Source organism: Acinonyx jubatus, chromosome D1 (genome assembly GCF_027475565.1).
Source record: "Acinonyx jubatus isolate Ajub_Pintada_27869175 chromosome D1, VMU_Ajub_asm_v1.0, whole genome shotgun sequence".
Classification (NCBI taxonomy): domain Eukaryota; kingdom Metazoa; phylum Chordata; class Mammalia; order Carnivora; family Felidae; genus Acinonyx; species Acinonyx jubatus.
Window position 1 is genome coordinate 86,287,229 of NC_069390.1, and position 11,898 is coordinate 86,299,126.

Sequence of the window (11,898 nt, forward strand, 5' to 3'; positions counted from 1 at the left end):
GCAGTTTCAGATACACAGATATTAAAGTGCCCATAGGATGCATCAGTGGCAATGGCAAATAAATAGTTGGGACAGAACTTATAAAAGAAAAATCCTTCTTCCTGTTCCTATTCTTTCTCTTCAGCACCATTTCTTCATAGCTCTTTCTCTAAAAGCAGGCTGGAAGCAGTAACACCCCAATAGCAGTAAACTCATCTAGCACCCAAATTGCGGTTTCTAAATATCAGTTTTCACTAAAAGGATTCAGGTTTCCTTAGAAGAATGGCTATCTCAAAGAATGAATACAAAAAGTAAAAGATGAGCCTGAAAGAGCTTTTTGTGCCAGAAAATAAGGCAGTTTTCAAAGAATGATGGTACATGTCAAAAGGACACAAAAGCCAGGTTGATAATTTAGTACCAAAATAAATACTGATAATAAATAATAATATGTTAAAATATGTTGAATAAAATAGGAAGCTGTAAGTTCATACTGATATAAATTAATGAATAAATTGAAAGTTTGATGATTAAAAGGAAATTTACAGAGTTTCAAAGCAACCTCCCATAAAATATGTATTAATTACAAAAAGGAGAGAAGTAACTTTACAATGGAGAAGTCTAAAAGATACAAGGTGAATCTAGTGATAAGTCAACATCATCAGTAATGAATGGGACAAATTTAAATCATATGCCTTTCAGCAGTTCAATAAGAGGAATGCAAATCACTTCTGGAATATCCAGCAAAGATGTGTGACTTACATCTAATCTTGAGGAAACATTAGTAAACCAAAAGTGAGGGGCATTATACAAAATAATTGGACTTGTTGTCCAGATCATGAAGTCAAGGAAAGACTGAGAAACTACCCCAGACTGAAGGAGATTTAAGAATCATGACTGATTCTATACTGGATCCTGTTGCTATAAAAGAATTTATTGGGACAATAAACAAAACTCAAATGGAGTCTGAGAGTTAAATGGTAATAATGTATCACTGTTGACATCCTGGTTTTGGTTATTGTATTTTAATTATAAACAAGAGTGTCCTTATTTGTAGAAAATACACATTAAAATATTCAGAGCTGATTGTGCATGATGTCCTCAACTTACTCTCATAGAGTCAAGGGGAAAAAGGTTCTTTTTAATGTTCTTGCAACTTTTCTGCAAGTTTGAGGAAGAGAGTTGGAGGAAGAGAGTAAGAGAAAGAGACAGAGAGATAGGAAGGCAGACCAAGGCAGATCACCCATATAAAGTTAATAGCACTGATGATCCTGGTATAACCCGTGCTGTTGAGTCCAGAAACTGCCTGGATCATCCTGCCCAGTCTCTAAGCTAATCCTAATTAATACTAGGATGTAGACACTAAGAGCCTAATTCTACAGTGGGGTCTTGTTCCAGACCACCCCACCCCCTGCCAAATGACCCACACCCTGATCTCCAGAATTTCCATCCACTGGCAAAAGTGGACACCCTGAACCACAAAATTAGCAGCCACCTAACTCTAAGTATCTTAACCACCTGAAAATACTAGCTACCCTACCCCACGCACCATATCTCCCCTTGAATATCTCTGTAGGTCCAGAAAAAGCTTGAGTATGCCAAAGTTTTTAGCCCATCCTTTGCTGAGCTGCTAGCAACCTTCCCAGAAGCCCCCTTTCCCAGGCTGAAATGAAAGAAATTGTTGATACCCCTGAAGTAGAGCTTAGGGAATGTACATGGAGGAAGAAGAGGATGAACAAGGAAAGTATTGAGAGGAATGATTGGGCAGTAGCATGCTGGGCAAAACAAAGGAGTTCCAGAGAAGACTGGGGTTCAGAAAGTTAAGGAAGTACAAAGAAACCATCTTTAGACTTGATTCTGAAAAGTAACTGGTGAGCTCTGAGCAGGCATCTTCTGTAGAGTCTGGGGCAGAAGTCAAACAAAGACAGATGTTGGATAGCAGATATAAAGGCAGCAAATAAATTTTTCAAAGAATGGTAGAGGTGAGAGAGTTGTTTAAGACAAAAAAAATCAGAGATTTGAGGATTTGAGAGATATAAGGACCCCCTACCATGTTAGGTAGGCTTACCAAAAAACTATGGACTGAAAATAAAGTATGTGAAACAGTGGTTGGGGAATTTGGTCATGGAATAGAATCAAGAGTACTTACAAAGAGACTGTCTGGGACACAAAAGGGGTGGGGAAGTAGGGAAGAATAAGTAAAGATAGTGGTTTTGAGTCCAGAAAGAGGTGTGGTGACCAGTAGAGAGAGTGGAAGACTAGGCGCCACAGGCCAACTGCCCTCTGAGAATTCAGTGTCAGGGTTTCAGTTGGATGATCAAAATGAATGCTGTGATTAATGATCCCACTAACCTGGGAGTAGGCCAAGGAAAGGCCCTGTGCCTTGTTTGTATTTCCACCACCAGAGTGTGCAACATAGTCTCCAAGGATAATTACCAGAAATGAGGTCACTGAAGAAGAGAATCCTACCAGAGAAGATGAGAATATAGAGACAGTGGTCAAAGGAAATACTGTGACCCAAGAGAAAATTTTGCCCATGTGGCCAGGAAACATGGCCAACAATATTTATAGCAGCATTGCTTTTAATAGCATAGTGGGAAACAACCAATGTGCACTGGCAAGGGGACAATAACAGAGTGTGACATCGTCATATAATGGAATACTATTGAGCAGCAAATATGAATTAATTATGGATAAATGCATCAATTCAGATGAATATAAAGAACGTAAGGCACAAACAATTACCCTGTGTGATACTATTCATACAAAGTTCATGCACACAAAATTATAAAATATATTTATAAATATGCTTTCAAATTATAATGAAAAGCAATAGAACAAAAACATAAAGTCCCTGCAGGAAGGAGTCAACCGTCAGGGATGGCACAGGGGTGTTTCATCATTTTAGCAACATTCTACTTCCTAAGTTGGGCAAATGAATCCAGGAGTATTTATTATCTTGTATACCTTACAAACATTATATTTTATTTTTGTATGTATGAAATATTTATTAAAAAATAAACACAGGGGCGCCTGGGTGGCTCAGTTGGTTGAGCGGCCGACTTCGGCTCAGGTCATGATCTCACGGTCCGTGAGTTCGAGCCCCGCATTGGGCTCTGTGCTGACAGCTCAGAGCCTGGAACCTGTTTCAGATTCTGTGTCTCCCTCTCTCTGACCCTCCCCTATTCATGCTCTGTCTCTCCCTGTCTCAAAAATAAATAAAAATGTTTAAAAAAATTTTTTTAATAAATAAACACAAACATTTAATGGGGCACCTGTGAGGCTCAGTTGGTTGACCATCTAACTCTTGATTTTGATTCAGGTCATGAACCCAGGGTCATGAGAGCCACACTGAGCATGGAGCCTACTTAAAATTTTCTCTCTCCCTCTGCCTCTCTCCCGTTTGCACTCTCCCTCTCTCTCTCTCTTTCTCTATCTCTAATAAAAAAATAAAATAAATGAAATAAACACAGGGGTGTTTGGATGGCTCAGTTGCTTAAGCATCTGACTTCAGCTCAGGTCACGACTTCATGGTTCATGAACTCAAGCCCCACAGTGGGCTCTGCGCTGATAGTGTGGAGCCTACCTGGGATTTTCTGTATCTCCCTCTCTCTCTGCTTCTCGCCCACTTACACCCCCTCTGTCTCTCTCTGTCAAAATAAATAAATAAACTTAAAAAATAAAATAAACACAAACATTTACAAGGGGGAGAGTTCCCAAGAACTATCATATGGGTCTATCTTAGGGATCCTGGAAGACCAGATTACTTACAGCCCATATCCCTTGGCCAGCCAGGGATCTAAAAATTCTGGTATCCAATGTTCCTAAAACGTAAAATGACCTTGCAAAATTTTCAGGAAGACTGGAAAGCTACCTACTAAGTTGCAGGATTTCAATTAGAATTGAGCTCTCTTTACAACAAACAGAAAGAAAAACAAAAGGTGAACACTGTGAGTTTTCAGAGAAAACAGTCTCTTGAGAAAAGAATCAGTCCCTTTGAGCAGTAACCTCAAAATAACACCAGGAGGAAAGAAACACAGCAGCTCCACTTATCTGAATGTAAGACTTGAGGAATCCTGCCGAGGAAACCCTGAATCAGGACTACCCAGATTCCAGTTGAGGTGAGGAAGGAGAAAGGATCTCTGAAGAAATCTGAGGATATAGATTTGCTCACTCTAGAATCGTGGAATTCTTGACCTTGATGAGAAGAGGCATCAGTTATGCTGCTTGGGTTTTGTAAAGACCTCAAACCATTCCAGGTACAGTATGGAGATTTGTTTACACCCTACATACTTACTTTTCCAAACGAATTCATATAAGACTGAAACTTCTCTCTTCCTCTGCTCTGTCTCTATTTCCAATGCTGAACTCACTGCAAAAGGTGAGTTAGCCAGGTGCAAAGGAAAGTAGAGCTAGCACTCCAGAGATCATGAGAAAACTGACCACAAAGAGCTAGAATTGAATCAAGGCAGGAGGCATCTTACAACAAGTTCTTGAGAAGTCACCCCTCAGCTGCCAGGCCCCATATATCACCTTTGCCCCCACTTCTTCTTTTCATTGCCAAGACCATCAACTCCAGCAGTGAGGGGCTATATGATAGTATGGCACAACTGGAGGCCTGAGATGGGGCTGAAGTTCGCTGAAGACACTAGACTACAAATAAATGATAAAACATGAAAGGCCAGGCTCCAGGAAAGCACTCCTCATAAATCCTCTCGATCTGGATTGCTCCATCTAGAAACAGATTAAGTGTAAAATACTGATTTTGAATGGGGTCCAGCCAAAAGTTATACAGCTTGAGGGCTTTCTGGAAGAGCTGTGTACTTTGAAAGGAAGTGGGTTAGGAAATACAGTGCTGGTGAAGGACCCTAGAGGAGCAGGGGATGCAATTTCATCAACCAAGTGGAATATTTCAAATCTACCTGTAAAAGGGTATCCTTCTGTTACAGAGTGGATGCTAATTCTTATGGTTCAGATGGTGTATTCATTGTAGAGGACCATGATATCATAGGTCTGCTGTAATGGGTAGATGTTTTTTTTTTTTTTTTCAAGACAGTGTATTTTGTGAGATGAGAGAGAGAACAATTTAGGGTTGCAAAATACAAAGTGGTTTAAAGTTTGAAGGCAGAAAGAATTATGTATGACTTTGGCCATTTCACGGAGTCACTCAAGTCTCAGATTCTCTCCTCTGTGAAATGGGGATAATTATAGGATCAATGTCCAAGGACATTGTGAGGATTAAATGGGATGATGCATGTAAAGTTCTTAGCATGATGCCTAGAAGATACTAATTGGTCTATAAATGTTAGTTATCCATCATCCCAAGGATCATAATCACCATCGTTATTCACCAGGGTCAACAATATAATCTGTAGTGTTCTGGGGGTAAAGAAGGTAATGCAAGCTGTGAACAGATTTGTTCATTTGATGAAACTTGGTAAGTTTATCAAGAGCTAATAAGTTACCTAGAAACCAGTATTAAGAAGAAGGATTCTGGGGTCTGAATAATGAGTTTCAGATGAAAGTTGTATCTGTCCTTGGATAGCAGGGCAAATGGACTGACAGACCAGCTCTTGAGTGCTGAGGAGAATGTGATGTCACTAAGAGATCACTCAATCATTCTTTCATCCAATAAATATTTATGAGCACCTACTCTCGGCTCCAAGCACCAAGCTCTATTCTTGGCCATACAGCTACAGTGCTGAATAAGCAAACAAAGCCCTTATCCCCAAGAACTCACTGAGAAAGAGGCAGGAGCTGAGGGAGGCAGGCAAAGACCTAAAAATGTGCCTGCAACCAGGGGTAAAGTGTAGTTATCATGGGACATGCAGGAACCTATAAACGCTCTCTGCTCTTTCAGTGGAGTTCTTTGAATGGGAAATCCTGGAGCAGTATGAAAGGAAAAGTAAAGAAAGACTTTAGAGCCAGTAGAACTAGATTTGAGTCTTGGTTTAGGCTAGCTGTGTGCCTAAGGTCTCTGAGCAGCAGTTCCCTTGATTTTAACAAAGTACAGCAATAATTTCTTTCCAGACTATAGCAAGAGTTAAAAATGACATGTCAAGCACTTAGTTTTATGGCTAATATATAGTATGAGTTCAATAAAGTAAAGCTACTTTTTTTACTTATGAAACTTGTATTTTTGGTCATTATTTCCTCATTTATTTCTTTTACTTTTTAGAAATGTTCCTTTGAAAATATCAGCCTGTCTCAGCTGAGGAAGGGGAAGGCATGGACATTTGCCCAAGCTTCAGGGGTGCAGGGAGCCATGAGGGTAAGTGTCTAAGAGTTAGCATGTGCTGACAGTGAGGTGCTAGGCAAAACTCTGGAGGAAAATTTCAGCCTTGGAGGAGGTTGTATTTTGAGGAGGAGAGGACTCCTCACAAGCCCCAGGAACAATGCTGGACAGAACAAGTGGTCACAGGCACAGACACACCATGATAGCCTTCAACAGAGGACTTGCCCACAGAAGTTTCACTTGATCCTGCAGCTCAACTTGAGAGGGAGATCTTTTATCCCCGATGATACTGCTTGCACATAAGAATTACTACTTTTGTTCTTGCTGCTGTTGTTGCTTAGTACTTTGCTGTTCATGTTGCCGGTTTGTCTTTTTAATTGTTGTGAAATATACATAAAATATACCATCTGAACCATTTTTAAATGTGCAGTTTAGTGATATTAAGTACATTCACATTGCCATGCAATTATTGCCTCTTTTGAGACTCAATGTCCCATGACTGGTGGAAGCTGGACCCCAGTGTCAGCACTCTTGCTGCCCTTCCCTGCAACCTAACTCCTAGCCCCAAGGATGACTCTACATTCTGTTCTGAAACTTTGTGGTGTGTTTCTGTCTGCATAACAGAAATTGGTTTGGGCACAAAGGTAAAGCTGGGACTGCTATGCTCCTCACCTTTCATCTGGTGCACAGTCTGTGAAATTTAACATCTTTCACCTGCTTCTGACACACATTTACCAGGATATGACTCAAATCAAGCTCCACTTGGCTAACATCTGCCTTTCCAATCCTGCCTAACTCAACAGGGAAGCTAGTATCTGGCAGAGGGAGCATTGTTGGGTTGCTGTTCCTGGCGAAGGAAAGCAGGGTTTGCTGCCTAACATAGCAAGAGACAAGGCAGGGCTCCTAGTTTTTTCCCAAGGCTTTTGCTAACGCTCTGTGGGGTTTTTCAGGAAGTCACTTTGTGCTTAGCTATCTGTCAGGAATAAGAATAACAAAATCATTTTCTGTATAGTTCCTCTGTGGTGATTCATGCAACCCAAAATACTTTCAGGTCCTCCAGATTCAAAATGTTTGAGAATGGTTAACCTTATTTTAGAAAACTGAGCTGATTTTTAATTATGATAGTGTTCATGTGGATTTAGTGCCTGGTAGGTGCCAGCCACTGTGCTAGGAATGGAGGTCCCTGGATGACCCAAAAGATGGTTCTAGGGCCAGGCTTTATCAAGAAAGATGAGAGATGGTGAGGCCTCTTGGACTCTTTCCAAGCACCATGACTGCTAAGTTCCTCAGGGGCCCATTAAATAGGGATGCTCTCAGGACAAATATATCCCTTAATATTGCCTAAGACTTTAGCCTCGAAAGCTGGACTAGCCTGCATGTGAAGTTCCCAAGTCCTTTTGTCACTCTTACTTAAGGCTGAGGTCCAGAGAAAATGCTGGGCCATCCCTTCTATGTCCTCTTCCCCTAATGGTATATGCTCCCCAACCTGTCCACTCCAACAGCAGTAAGCAAAATGGAGATACCAAAAAGAGGGGGACAGGGAGGGAGCCACTCTGAGGAGATGTCACCCTTCACCCCTCTCACCCCAGTGCTTTCCCACCAACCCCAGTGGCTCTATTCTACCCTCACTTGTGTTGGGCTGCCTCCTACCCTGCGATTAGGAGGGGGTTCCCAGCCCCTTTTTTGAGTTTGTTAACCAAAAAGTCTCCTAAATCTCTGACCATGGAACACCTGGAGGATTATCAGGAGAAATAAGAGTCTCCCCACCTTTAGGAAACTTTAAGAAGGGGGCTTTAGAAATATATTCTATGGTTCTTTTCCTTTTAATTTCTCAGTGGTGAGCTGGGATGTTAGCTAAGAACATGTAAGACATTTTTTTTCTGATTGCAACAAATGCTTTCAGTTCAGGGATGAGAATTTATCAAGGTCTATAAATTGTACACTAAATGCTCATGGATTATATAACATCAGCTCAGAAAAGAGGCATCATGTCTAATTTTATCCCATCATATCAGCTAATGGAAATACAGCCACTGCATTCCATTCATTCCTGACCATGGATATTCATTCTCTGGCTTCCTTGTCAAATTCTACACTGATCTTCATACCCAATTCAAGTACCCAAGTCTCATGCTTTTAAATATCTAATGAAACAGTAGCCATTTTTTCTATTACCTCAGTCCCTTTGCCTTGTTCAAGGGTCCACTCAAGTTCATTCACCAAGTAATTAAGTCAACCTCATGAAAGCACAGAGACCTAAACCTTCATACTTCTAATCTGTCATCTGCACAGGTAGTCACAACTCAGAGAATGTCTCTCAGTACTAAAGAAGACCAGTCTGCTTGGTCCATTTACTGTCTTATTATTGGATCATAGAGGATTCAATATGCCTGAATAGCAGCAATAGTAAGAAAAACTTAAGGATTTAATTTCCTGAAAGGTTAACACAGAAGTGAGGCTACAAAAGAAAAAAACTAAAAGATTCTTAGGATATGAAATACAGAACATAGAAGCCATATCATCTGTGCCACTGTCTCTTACTTAGCATTGCTGGACTACACCCAGAAAATACCTTGATTCACTTTCAGATATCACCCTTTAAGAGAGTTGCTGATAATACATAGGACTCGCTGAAAAACCAAGACATGTAGCCTTAATAAAGAAGGTAGATAATGTCTTGGGATGGCTAATGGGGCAAAAGGCATGAAGGAAATCTTAAAGACTTGTCTGATGAATGAGAGCAGAACTGAGACCTGTGGGTAGATACCACCTTCCTGACCTATAACAAAAAAAGTTTCTAACAGAATTGTCTGAAGATTGAGCTGGTTGTTCCTTTTCTCTTAAGATGTTTAAACAGCCACTAGAGACCACTTGACATAAAGACGATTTTCATGTTGGGAGATAGGCCTAACTAAATGAGATCTAAGCTTTACACTAACTCATAGGCTTCCCTCCACCCCCATCTTATGGATAAATGGATGGTTGTCCTGTCTTACTCATAAAGCCATTCCTAGAGTAGAAAGTAATATTTACAAAATGGCAGCTCTAGGAAAACAAAGTTTTTTGGGATTAGTAATTGAGATGGGATGGAGGGAGATGAAGAAAGATTGAGGTGGGTTTACTAACAGAAGAGGGAAGAAGATACATTACAGGGGAGGAAATCACAAGGCATGCGGATGGAATGTAAGTTCCCAAGAGTTTGAGTGAGTTTTGATGGTCTGGAGAAGAACTTTATGAGGGAACTTTCTCCAATAAAATGAAAAGACAAACCCCATGGAGGAATTTTCTGCTCATAAACCAAATCCTGAGACTCTTACCATGGAGAGCTAAATCTCCATCTGGCTTGCTATCCCATGTCATTGGGCACTCGCTGGATATTTTTGCCCCTGAGTCAGAGTGACTGGTAGACTCCCCTGAAATATCCTTCAGTTCCACTTCTAAAGGGACTCCCCCCTTCCCTTCCCTTCTGTTTATTTTCTGTAGGCCCAGAAACCAAATGAGAACTGAGGAGCAGACCACCACAGAAAACCAAGACTCTGAAGACTGCCACTGCAGCTTGCCTAAGAAGGACATAGACGATGGAGTCTAGGTCCCATGCCTGGGCTTTGCACAATCTGCCCCAAAGGCTGGGCCAACTCTGACTAACCCATGTTACTCACAAAAGGAATCCTCTTGCAAAATTATAATATGGTTTGAGAATTGACAAAATTATAATATGGTTTAAGAATTGATCCTTCCTCCATGATGATAAGCCACCAATCCTACTCTTAGCCTATATCTTACATTATAGTTTAGGAAAGGATGCTCACAGTATGCTCAATTCATGATTTCCTATCTTAGAATAAACAAGAGGCAGTGTTGTCTAGTAGTTTAAAAGTGCTGGGTCTGGAGGTATGCTGCCTGGGTTTGAAATCTATCTCTGTCATTTGCTCACTGTTGACTTTGAGCAAGATACTTAAATTTCTGTGCCTCAGTATCTTCATCTGTAAAAAGAAAACAATTGTATGTTCTTCATAAGACAGTTGTAAAGCTTAAATAACATAATACCAGTACCTTATTCAGCATAATGTCTGACACTCAGGAAGTACTAAAAATATGTTAGCTACTATCACATTATTTTAGAACTTGAGAGATAATAATCACATAAACCTACCCTGCTGACCGTGCTTGACTACAGAGGTGGGTGGCTCATCTGTTCCCCTAGTTGAGTTAAAGGCTATCTTGGGTCTCCCTTTTTTTGACCCCAAGCATACTTTACAGGAGAGTAAAATCTGTTATTATTGTTTTTGTTGTTGCTTCCTGACTTTGTAAGAGAGCTTCATCTTCATTTCATGTTGATTTTATTTGATAATAATTATTTTAAAAGGCTTTAGTTTTAATGTTCCTTGCCCCTTATCACCTCTTTCATGTAAGTGGGAAAAGGCAGACTCAAAAGCTAGAAATGAAACTTGGGCTTCTTCAGATGAGGACCTGAGAGCCAAGACAGGTAAGGCCACATGTCCAAATACCCATACTTAGTGACAGAGCAAGACAAGAAATTGATCCTGTTCTTACATTATTTTAATAAATTTGTTAATTAAAGGTACTCTTAGAAGTATATAAGGAATTATTTGTTAAGTGACACATTTCTCATACACATAAATACATCTTTACATACAAATACACATTTGATACAGTCTTTAATAACACAGATATACACGGGGCACCTGTGTGGCCCAGTTGGTTAAGCATCTGACTCTTGATTGCACTCAGGTCATGATCTCACTGTCATGAGATCAAGCCCCACATCAGGCTCTATGCTGGGTGTGGAGTCTGCTTAAGATTCTCTCTCTCCCTCGCTTTGTCCCTCCCACTCCCCTTGTCAAAAAAAAACAAAAAAAAAACCACAGATATACAAAATCATGCATATACATGTGTGTATTATTGACTGAATATAATCCTTACCATGAACATTTCCATAAAACCCCTCACAGCAATTCCTGGCCAACCCTCTCAACTGCTTGGCTTAGAGACGGAACTGAATCCATGCCTTTTCTACCATTAGGTCAAAAGTCCACCAATAACTGCAAGATCTGCTGTTTCCCTCCTATTGTCTGGCTTAGTCTCCAGGCCACACTGTAGGAGGTGAGGCAAAGGAGATTTCTAGTCTTATGCAGAGCTATGCAGAGGGATGAGGGCCAGGGCTCAACTTTTTGGTCCAATACGAGGATCTTGCTTCAAAAGATAAATCTAGCTTTCTTACCTAAGATCTGCAATTTTTCTCAAACCCCACTTCTCCCCAAAATTACCAAGAAGTCTCAGACAAGCTCCTGAAGTTTTAATCATTCATTTATTAAACAAGACTCCATTGAGAACTCACTAGGTACCAGGTACTAGGAATACACTGGGGAGCAAAACCAAACCAGACCAGAGTAGGGAGACAATAGGAGAATCAGGAGACAATCCAGGCAAAAATGTGAAAAGAGGAAACGTGTTAGTAATTGTTTTCCAGGCTTAAGCCTGATCTCCCCACTAACTCCCTATCACCCTTGTCTCCTTTTTATTGTAAAGAGCTTCCTCAAGCTTCCCTTGGCCTTTTGTTTCTTCCTTCATCAAAACGTGATTCCTGGGAAAATAATTTGATTTTTCATTTATTTATTCAACAAATATATGTTGAACACCTATTAGCACTTACTGGGTACTGCAGT

The 11,898-nt window shown here is 40.4% G+C and overlaps 1 long non-coding RNA gene across 1 annotated transcript; it reads left to right on the top strand.

Annotated features, from left to right (window-relative positions):
• Positions 1-3,992: 3,992 nt before the first annotated feature.
• LOC128311695 (uncharacterized) lies at positions 3,993-11,042 on the top strand. Its single transcript, XR_008290191.1, has 3 exons — positions 3,993-4,235; positions 6,155-6,247; positions 9,695-11,042. It is a non-coding gene; the product is annotated as an uncharacterized LOC128311695 (long non-coding RNA).
• The last annotated feature ends 856 nt before the right edge of the window (positions 11,043-11,898 follow it).